The sequence below is a fragment of the Nannospalax galili genome, unplaced genomic scaffold (genome assembly GCF_000622305.1).
Source record: "Nannospalax galili isolate Female #2095 unplaced genomic scaffold, S.galili_v1.0 scaffold182, whole genome shotgun sequence".
NCBI classification, from domain to species: Eukaryota; Metazoa; Chordata; class Mammalia; order Rodentia; family Spalacidae; genus Nannospalax; species Nannospalax galili.
The window spans coordinates 162071-172897 of record NW_008348662.1 but is presented as its reverse complement, the minus strand read 5'-3'; the positions used below and the strand labels follow the sequence as shown (position 1 = coordinate 172897).

The following is a 10827-nucleotide window of genomic DNA, read 5'->3' as shown; positions in this document are numbered from 1 at the left end:
GTAATTGTGTGACACCAAAAAAGACCAAACTTACGAATCATAGGCATACAGGAAGGAGAAGAATCCCATGATAATGGCATGGGCCAGATCGTCAACAGAATTGAGGAAAAACGTTTCCCAAAATTAAAGAAAGACATGCCCGTACAAATACAAGAAGCATATAGAACACCAAACAGACAGGACCAGAAAAGAAACTCTCTGTGGCACATCATAGTAAGAACACTAAATGTACAAAACAAAGAGACAATAATGAAAGCTGCAAAAGAGAAACAAGTCCAAAATAAAGGAAAACCTATTAGGATTACAGCTAACTTTTCAGTGCAAACTATGAAAGCCAGAAGAGCCTGGACCAAAGTATTCGCAGTTTTAAGTGACCACAGATACCAATCCAGATTACTATACCCAGCCAAAATGTCTATTATAGTCAAAGGGGAAAGAAAAATCTTCCATGACATGAACAGGCTGAAGGAATTCATGTCCACAAAACCAGCCCTTCAGAGAGTTCTGGAAGCAATACAAAGAGCTGAAGAAAGGAATGGCTATACCCAAGGGGTTGCAGAAAGAAATTCAATTAAGGTATAACTGTGGAAAAGTACAGCTATATCAAGAAGGTAAACAGAAATAAAAATGACAGGATTCAATACCCATCTTTCATTAATAACTTTAAATATTAACGGACTGAACTCCCTAGTCAAAAGACACAGGCTAGGTGAATGGATTAAGAAACAAAATCCATCTTACTGTTGTCTGCAAGAAACTCATCTTACTTTCAAGGACAGACACTATCTAAGCAAATGGTACTAAGAAAAAAGCAGGTGTAGCAATCCTAATATCTGACAAAATAGACTTTAAACTAAAACTAATCAGAAGAGACAAAGAGGGCCACTTCATTCTGATCAAAGGAACAATGAATCAAGAAGATATTACAATCATGAACATATATTCACCAAACTCTGGTGCACCCAACTTCATAAAAACAATACTACAGGACTTTAAGACCTAGATTAATCCCAACTCATTAATAGTATGGGTTTATAGATAAGAAAGTTGAACCTGGTTTATATCCAGACCTTTGGCTTCCTAGAATCCAATTTACCCCCCACCTACCTCCAGAGACAGACAGATATGCCAAAGACACCACTGCCTACTCTTTGGAACTGGAACCAGCCTGATGCATTAAATAACAAATCTCCCACCTGACCCTAAGCCAGCAAGGTGACTTGAAGCTGTCCTGCCACTGCTGGAACAAAGAGGAATCCAGGGGGAAGTCACAGACAGCAAGGTTTCATGGGGACAAGTCCCAAACAAGGAGGACTTATCAAGCTTTCTCTGTAGGTAGGTATGCCTGCTTATCTATCAGGTTAGGCAAAGGGCCTGCAGATGTCCACAGTGAAACTTCAAACTCAACAAACTGGGACAGCAAGAGGGCTCAGCAGGTAAAGGCAACAGCAGTGCAGGCCTGGAGAACTGAGTTCAATCCTCGGAACCTACATAAAGGTAGGAGAGAACTGACTCCACAAAGTTTACCTCTACCTCCACATGTGTGCTTTGGTATGCATATCCACACTCACACATGCATACCATACACACATATACACAATAAATAAATTTTTTTAAAAACTTCAGCAAAAAAACAAGCTGTCAGCCTTGGTCTCTGCCGCCTCTCCAAGGGTCATACTAAGAACCAGCACCATCCGATGGAGGCTCTGGCGCAGGTGCCCAAAGATCACAGACCACAAAGGAGAGCAAGACTAGAAGATTCAGAAGTTCCTACTGCTGCCCCCAGGGCACCAGCTCCACTGCCCTGGCCCTCTTAGCTCTGCAGTTCTCCATCTATGGCAGGTCGGACAAGCAGGTGCTGATGAAAGCCACAGGCCCTGACCCTGAGAAAGATACACATCGAGTACGGCCCCCTCCTCACTACAAGTTAGGTTCTCCTGCCCTCACCCCTACAATTTGAGGCTTCTTTATCAAATCCAGCAAGAAATAGTCACATTATTACAATACTTAAAATACACCATGTGTAAATAACTAAATGTTTTACCAAAAAATGGTTACCCTTCCTGTAGGAAAGGTAACCCTTTGAAACACCGTTGTGAATCCTTCAGCTTCACTGGCAAAGCCCCACTAGGCAAAGCCCCACTGAAAGTCATCACTTGGGCTGTCTCCAAGCCAGCTCCCCAAATACTTCTCAAGCCCCTGCTAACTGTACTGCCCTCTAGTCTTTCTAACTAAGCAAGGAGTGGCAGAGCGCACAGACCTTACACACTGAGAAACGACTTGGGAAAGAGAATCAGAAGGAAAAGCCAAGATCCTCAGTTGCCAGCCTGGGCCAGTCCCGGTCGACTCCACATCTGCTGGGCCAGAGACAGAAGCTGGGGCTCCAATATGGTCTATGCTGCTTCTTTTAGTACTGGGTCCCACCAGAAGGATACAGGCCACACTCAGTGGAGTGGAGCCAGCAAGGCTGCAGGCATGAAGCTAGGAAATTTGTCTAGGTTGGTAAGCTGAGATACAGGGCAGAGGAAGCCAAGAAAGGTAAAGCTCCTGTGGTCCTTAAATACTTGCCAGACTATGCAGTTCACATGGGCTGACCACATAACATCTACTCTCCCTTTTCTCTATCTGGAACCTATCCTCACCGGGTTTTAGGAAAAGCCAGTCCCATTTCCACCTGTGGAGCGAGAGGAGTCTTGGTTAAAACAAGGAAGCAGCTTTCAAACCTGGCCCTGCATTGCTTATTAACCTTCAGGAGGGTTATGGAAACAGATTTCTGGGTCCCAATCCTGGATTTCTGAGTTAGTAGTTGAGTGGGACTAAGATACTGCATTTCCAAAAAGTTCTCAGATGTTGTTGATGCTGTTGGTCCAGGACACCTGGAGGAACACTAGTCTAAGCCAATCAGTGCACAGCACTCTCATGCTACAGTCCAGGGAAGGCACAAGACCCTGTGCTCCAACAGAGCAGAGAAGAACTGGTGTACACCATGGCTGGGTACCTGGCTCATCTGCCTCCTTCCTTGTTCCTGCTGGTCCTACTCATCTCAGCAAACATCTTGTAATCATGAGTTCATAGCAGCAGTGATGGCTGAAGAAAGGAGAGAAGAATCTAGGTCCCTGCCACTGCTAAGCTGCTGATACAGGACAGTCCATTTCTCTGAGATAATGTCACTGTTGCTTGGCAGCTCAAAACATCCCAGTCAGAATATCCTCTAATCCAGGGCACCCCTCTTTCCCAAAAGGATCCTACTCCTAGAGAAGCCTGCTGTCCTAAACACACTTCATTCAGATTTCCAGAATTTACACAGTGATATCATTGTTCTTAAAAATCCAAGTTAGGGGCTGCAGAGATGGCTCAGTGGTTAAGAGCACTGGTTGCTCTTGAAAGGACCTGGGTTCGGTTCCCAGGACCCACATGGTGGCTAACAACAGTCCCAGTCTGTAAGTGTAATGCCAGTTCTAGGAGATCCAACGCCCTCTTCTGGACACCACAGGCATTGCACAACATAGGTGCACTTCTATACACACAGGAAAAACACATAAAGTAAACAGGGAGATCCAAATAAATAAATAAATAAATAAATAAATAAATAAATAAATAAATAATCCAAGTTAGTGCCAGGTGTAATAGTGCACACCTTTAATCCTAGCACTCAGGAGGCAGAGGCAGGTGATTCTCTGTGAGACTGAGGGCAGCCTGGTCTACATAGCAAGTTCTATGCCAGCCGGTGCTACAGGGAACCCCTATCTCAAAAAACAAAACGAAACAACAAAACCCAAGTTAATGAGTTAGGGAAACACCTTTAAAATGCAAGCAACAGGGGCTGGAAGATAGTTTAGGGTTAAGAGCACTGGCTGCTCTTGCAGAGGACCCAGGTTTGATTCCTAGCACCCACATGGCAACTAACAACTGTCTATAACTCCTGTTCCAGGGATTCTGACACCATCTTCTGACCTCCAGGGGCATTGCAGGACATGGGTACACTTACATACATGCAGGCAATATACTCATACATATAAAAAATTTAGAACTATAATAAATTTTAAAAATGAAAACAACAAAGGACAGGCAAGAAAAGCAGTCTATACACTAGAGCTAGTAACAATCAGACAGCTTCTGTAAGAGCTGGTTCTAATTGCACAGGTGGAATGGAAAGCAGCAAGAGGGCAGGGCATTTTCAGGAGGCCTCAGCACCCACCTCAGTCACGTGAACAAGAGGGATACTGCAGTAATCTGAGGTCAGGAGGATCACCAGTTGTGTGATAGAAGGGGAAGGAGGGCCCCAGGAAGGGAGCTGGGAGAAAGTGAAGTCTTTCCTCCTCTAGAGTGCCCACCCCTCCTCCTGGAGGTCAGAGGACACCCCTCTGTCTTCCTGACCTTATTCCAGAAAATACACATCTCATCTTTATTATGAAGTGATAGCATGAGCCCCTGATATCCTTCACCATAACATTTGTCTTCATGATTCTGAGGCTCTTGCCAGGGGAACCTCACTGAACAATCCCAAAGTAAAAGCCTGTATACAGGTTAGGGCTATGGGCAAAAATCATAGGCAGCTGGATTGGCTGGTGGGCATGGGCTTCACAGCCATGACAGGACATGAAGAGGGCATATGGAAGACCAGAAGAAGAAGAGAGCATGCAGAGCCCAGGACCCTGGCTTCCCAAAACCTAGGCAGGGATGGTCAAGAGATTAAACCTACAGAGAAAATATTAATTTAACCCAGACTCCACATCATTCCCACATGCTGTAGATGTGAACTCACCTAAGTGATCACATTCCTGTAGTAATGTGATCACATGGCATGTAATAATTCATTTCATACTCAACAAATCCCCATGACTGCTACCACCATCAGCCCAGTTTCCAGATGAGAAAAGTAGGCACAGAGAAAATTACCTACTTGCCCAAAGTCACACAGCTACTTGGAGGTTTTGGGAAGTTCAGTTCCAGAGTCTGTGACAGTTCTAAGAATAAACCCAATGCTTCTGAAAGACAGGCATGTTCAGCAATGGGACTGAGTAAAGAAACTTCCTGTTCACAAAGCAAAATACTCAAAACAGAAATTGTCCACACTGGAGGAGCCAGGTAATTATCTCTTCTTACACTGATACACATAAAGGATGTCTTTCACAATCCTGTGGAAAAAGTGAAGAGATTTAATGGACATGGCATCAGATCCAGAAGGACCTGTATCTGACCTCAGTTGACTTCTTTAAACACCCTCAGGTGGGTACCAGCACCACACCTGCCCTTTGTGTCTTCATAAGGCCACAGCTCACCTCTTGACAGGACCTCTCAGAGGTCCATGCCTTGGTCCAGCATGTACTAGTCAGAAAGGGTTAGGTTCCTTCTGCTTTTAGATGAAAACTATGCTACTCTTAAGATTGCCAAGAATAGAGTCCAAAGCTTTGTTTTGTTTTTAAATCAACTTCTTCAGTAACATAAGAGCAACCTGGTACCAAACATGGGCAAAACTCAGGACAGGTGATTCACAGGAACTAGAAAACAAACCAGCATGCAAAGGTGTTCAACATTTTGGGCCATTTTGGGAAACATAATTAAAACAATAATGTCTTCTTTGGCCATTAGATTGGCAAAATGAAGATGCACTCTCTTCACTGTTTGAGAGTTAAGGGGAAACAGGAAGCCTCCTTCAGTAATAGAAGGAATATAAACTGATGAAGAGCTCCTGGGGAGCAATCTGTTGATTTAAAATTACTCCTTGTCCCACAAATTCTACTAGAGAGCCACAAGACTGAAGGGCAAGTGCTAACAGTGATGTGGTTCAGAGATTCCTTGCTATTTTTACAGCAGAAAATTGGAAATGGCCTAAATGTCCACCAACAAAAGATAGCTAAGTAAATGGCACACCCCTACTCTGGAATATGGTGCCCCACCCCAGAAAAAGGGCAGACTCATCATGTCAGTACACATAGAACTCCAGAGCACAGCACGAAATTGAAAAAGCAAATCAGAGAAAATTGTGTGTGATGTGACAACACTTATGTTTATGAGAGCATTTTGTAAAATTGTTATTGCATTTTCACTTACTTTTGAGTCTCCAACTCGGGTTTATCAGGCTTGGTGACAAGTGCCTTGCCCACTGAGCCATCTTGCCTTATTGACAGCATCTAGCCACTGAAAAGGTCTAAACACAATGATACAAAGGCTGGCACTGTAGCTCCATGGTAGAGAGCTTCCTGAAACCCTGAATTTGATCTCCTGCACTGCAAACAAACAAACAAACAAATGCATTCCCAATTAGCACACCCAGTGCCCACATCTAAAGTCTAAAGTCACTTTCATGTAAAGGAAACAAGGCTCTGGAAATTGCTGATTCCAAGACTGGTGCAAGGAAAACACAAGTTGAGTCTCAAAGATTGTGTACCAAATTGAAAAAGAAATTCTCAAAGAATGATGGGGACGTGTTAAAAGGAAGGGGCTCCCACTGGCTAAATCTGGACCATTTTGAACAATAAAATGAATAAATAATGACAGTAACAGACTATAAGCCAATGAACAAAAGAAGCTTTCATCTGGGGTTGTAAATCAAAAAGTAAATAAATATTGGAGAAAAGAAAAGTTGTTCTTTTCAGTTCAATTCCAAATAATACATGTGGAAGGAAACAGGAATTAGAAAATCACCATCTGTCAGCTCTCACAGTGATTCAGATAAAACAGCATCAATGGATTCTAAAGTAGTGGCTGAAAAGAATGAGGAATAACAGTGTATTTACAGAGTCTTAAATTCTTTCCCTGGTAGATACATATTAATCACAAAGGGGGAAATGTTACCTTTCAATGAGGCCCATATCATCCTAATTATGTGATCAAAGCTAACCAGGTCAGTGTCATTTAATGAGATGATGGATAGTACCTGCCTCATTTTAGGACTGGCTAACGAGACCGAAAGTCTCTGCTCCTCCTGTCAGACAAGCCAAACCTGAATCTAAATATGAGGAAACCACAAACTGAGGGGTATTATCTAAAATAGTCAGTAGTCTTCAAATATGGCAATGTCCTGAAATACAAAGACGAGTTCAAGGACACTGTAGAGACAACTGAATGCAACAAATAAGCCAGGGTTTTCTTTTGGGATACAGGACATCAATGGAGCAGCTGGTAAGATTTGGATAAGACCTGAGCAAGCAAGAACAGCACTGTGTCAATGCTAATTTCCTGACTTTTAATCACCGTATTGTCTTTACATAACAAGTTTTTGTCTTCAAGAAATACCCAGTGAAGCATCTAAAGGTAAAAGGGTATTCAGTCTACCAGTTTTAAAGTGTTCATTAAAAAATAAGCAGGAGCGGGACATGGTGGCGCACGCCTTTAATCCCAGCACTCGGCGGGAGGCAGAGGCAGGCAGATCTCTGTGGGTTCAAGGCCAGCCTGGTCTACATAGTGAGTTCCAGGACAGCTGGGGCTACAGGGAGACCCTGTCTCTCAAAAAAGACAAAAAAAAAAAAAGCATGAATAAGGAAGGATGATGGGGATACAGCAAAATGTCAACATTAGGAAAATCTGGATAAAGGGCACCGAAGAACTATATTATTCTTACAACTTTTCTGTGAGTCTGAAAATGATATCAAAATACCAAAAAAAATTCATTTAAGAGATCAATGAATACATATACATAGCAATAGGGGTAATTCCTGCAGTCCTCTATGGCCCTTCCTTTTTAAGCAGGGAGACAGGCAAAATGAAGCAATCCTACCTGGCAGTTGCTTTTAGCTCCCCAAAATTTGCTGTTCAGATTATCTCCTCCAGGACCATGATAAAAAGAGGTTTTGAGGGCTCTTTCAGGATCAGCCAATTAACCAAGTTCTACTAAAGAAGCACCAACATAATCCAGCTTTTGCAGATCTGTGCTGTTTTTGCTTCAGTGAAAGTCAAAGCCTCCTGACACCATGAGTACTTGATGGTGCTGTGGGAACTTCTCTGGAATATGGAAGCTGAAACGCAGTTTTCATTAAAAAGTCAAACCAAGATAAAATAGCCTTGGTGGAAAGTTCCCCTCCACTCTGCCTTACTGAGTTCCTGATATGCGAAGCTATGGGGTGGGTATGGAGGCTAGCTGGTCTCTTGGCACCTTCCTAGTCCCCATTCAGAGATGCTGGCTAAGAATACTCTTCCCAGGCAGGCAGCTGGCTAGGGCCAAAAGTTCTCTATTATTTACAAAAAGCTTCTGTGTGTATTAGCTTACTTCCTTAAAGTGATTTTAAAAATTAATATGCATTTTAACAGTAATACGCAAAACATCTAGTTTCCAAAACAAGAGAATAAACTACAATGTATACCCTAAGCTCTGAGTCTACTTGGGAGCCTGGGATTACCTAAGCAAATAAATAATTCTGAAATGAACCGATGAGAAATGAAAAGTAACCAGATAGGCAAAGTAGCTAAGAAAGTGTGACAGATTCTACCACAGAGCTCAGCAGAAATACAGACCTTGTTTTTCTTTGCATTTGTCCAACATCCACTTCGGTAAGCCCTGTCTTTGAGCCAACCCTCCCAGTGACTTTGGCTACTTGCTACATCATGCTGACTGACATAGGGAATACATATTGTGATGCTGTTCACATGCACCACCACCCCTGAAACCCTGAAACAACATGATGGTCTCCTGACACCACCACTTCGACAGAACCAGCACGCTGACCTCATCACACGAGCACACTCTTCAAAGAAACCAAAGAACTGAATCTTCCAGGAGTAAACATTCTGTCAAAGTACATCCAAAACAAGGGCCCCAGATCCCAAAGAAAAATTTGGTTTAATAAGTAGGGTAATCTATAGCTGTGTCCTGTCTGATACCAGCAGCTGTCTAGATTTCAAAAGAAACTCAGCAAATCTATTGTTTTCACCTTTTAGAGATAAGACCATTGAGAATCTAAGTTAGCAAGGGGCTGAAGCCTCTGAACACAGATTAGCCAGCTCTGTCCCAGACCCTGGTTCTCCCCTTGGTCCACAAAGCCCAATGTGAACAGAGCTGAGCCCAGGCAGAATTTCACTGTAACACCCCAACCTCCATGCAACCCCACCCCCTATTCCCTTGGCTCAGACACCCTAACTGGCAGGTGACAAATCACATTCTACTCTTAGGCAGTCTCTCAACACAAAACACATTCAAAGGCAAAGCAAAAGACAAGAGGATGGGCTTTACAAGGGCCTATACTTCCTTCTTACCCAGAGGAATGTTTTCATATCTGTAAACTCTGGGCAAGAAGAACCCATCATTATGTAATGTCAGAGGGCAGGCGACAAGGGGCAAGAGAAGCGAAGGCCCATCAACACTCCCGTCCTTCGCCCACAAGGATATAAATTTACGTCTGACATTTTGAGTGTTCCAGTGGCCTACACATTCACGACTGGCTTTGCAAAAGACGGCCACTGATCCCTGCAAATCTCTCAGGCCTCAATTAGCTGAATAGCCAAGCCAGAGAGAAAATACAAAAAGCAAAGATGAGGGAGATCTTGTCCAGGACTATGTGTCAATACAAGGGAAGAGTTGCACTGATGGAGAGCCGGTGTCCTACATGTCGATGCAGCTTTATTTTCTTTTCACCCGGTTGTGTTGAAACCCGGGACACTGCGAGGCTTTCAGCATCCCGAGTCTCTGGATCCAGCCCTGAGATGCACCGGGCAGGTGCAGCATCCCGCGGTTCTTCCGGCCGGAGCAAGGGGTTTCCAGCCTCTGACTGCTCTCTAAAGACGCCACCTCCAGCAAACCGCTAGGCTGTGCCATTTCCATGACAACCGCGGGCGCCATCCCGGTCTGGTCCCTCAGGTATCCGTGCGCCCCCAGCCCGCGGCCGGCCCCGAACCCCGGCTCCCAGCAGCCGCCGGGCCCGCTCAGCCCGTGCCGCTCGGCTAGGCTCGGCTCACCTACAAGGCGCTTCCCAGCGCGGTCGCCCGCCGTCCCGCTCAGCCGTCCTCCGTCCAGCAGGCCGTGCGCCCCGGCCTCCGCCCCGCAGCAGCGTCGCCGCCCGGTCGTGAAGACTGACCCGGGACTCCGGTGCTGGTCGTCCTGGCCCCGCCCACGGCGTCGGCCCCGGCTACGAACCCGCTGCTGGCGCGCAGCACAAACCCGACCACAGCCGCCTCAGCTCCGGACGCCTCGCGCGGGGCCCTGCCCAAATCCCGCCCAGGTCCCGCCCCTTCTCTGCGCATGCGCGCCCCGAGCCCGGCTAGCCCCGCTTCCCGCTGACTCCTCCCCCATTGGGCGGCAGAGGTGCTGGTGGTGGCTGCTGCTCCTGGCTTCTCCCAAGGTCTCATCCTCCCCTGTGGCTGCGTCTACTGCAAGTTTTTGAATTCCTGGCCTCCATGGTGGCGTTTTCTCTCTCAAATACCGAGACTTCTTGGAGGACCCACGACCCGGTGATGCTCTCTGGCCATCTCGAAGTGCAGATGCATCCTGAGTAATCCAGCCAGAAACAAGCTCTAAGATTGCAGTACTTGGAAAATACAGATTTGCATAAGCACAAGACTGCCAACATTGGAATACACATCCTTACCGACGTGTTCTGGCATAGATGTATAAATATCCATGTATAGATTTCCAGCTTTTACACTTCCTCTTCAAAAATCCATTTTCCCACAAGGAAACAGACTAATAAAAACTTTTTGAAAATACATTTGGGTTTACTTTCTTTCCTTCTTATTATTATTTGTTTATTTGTTTATTGAAACAGGCCCTAACTATGTAACCCTGACTGGCCTGGAACCCACAATAGATATGCTACGTGTGCCTCCCAAATTCTGGGATTAAAGATGTACACCATGCCTGGCTATTTAATTTTAGTTGAGCAGAGTCTCCTTATG

The 10827-nt window shown here is 45.0% G+C and overlaps 1 protein-coding gene across 27 annotated transcripts in view; it reads right to left on the bottom strand.

Moving 5' to 3' along the window:
• Positions 1-10135, bottom strand: part of Inpp4a (inositol polyphosphate-4-phosphatase type I A) — a 175864-nt gene extending 165729 nt beyond the window's left edge. For all 27 annotated transcript variants that reach the window (XM_029569756.1, XM_029569767.1, XM_008845834.2 and 24 more), the window contains exon 1: positions 9892-10135. The gene's annotated coding sequence lies outside the window, so the exon portion shown is untranslated. The remainder of the gene's footprint in view (positions 1-9891) is intronic.
• Positions 10136-10827: the final 692 nt, after the last annotated feature.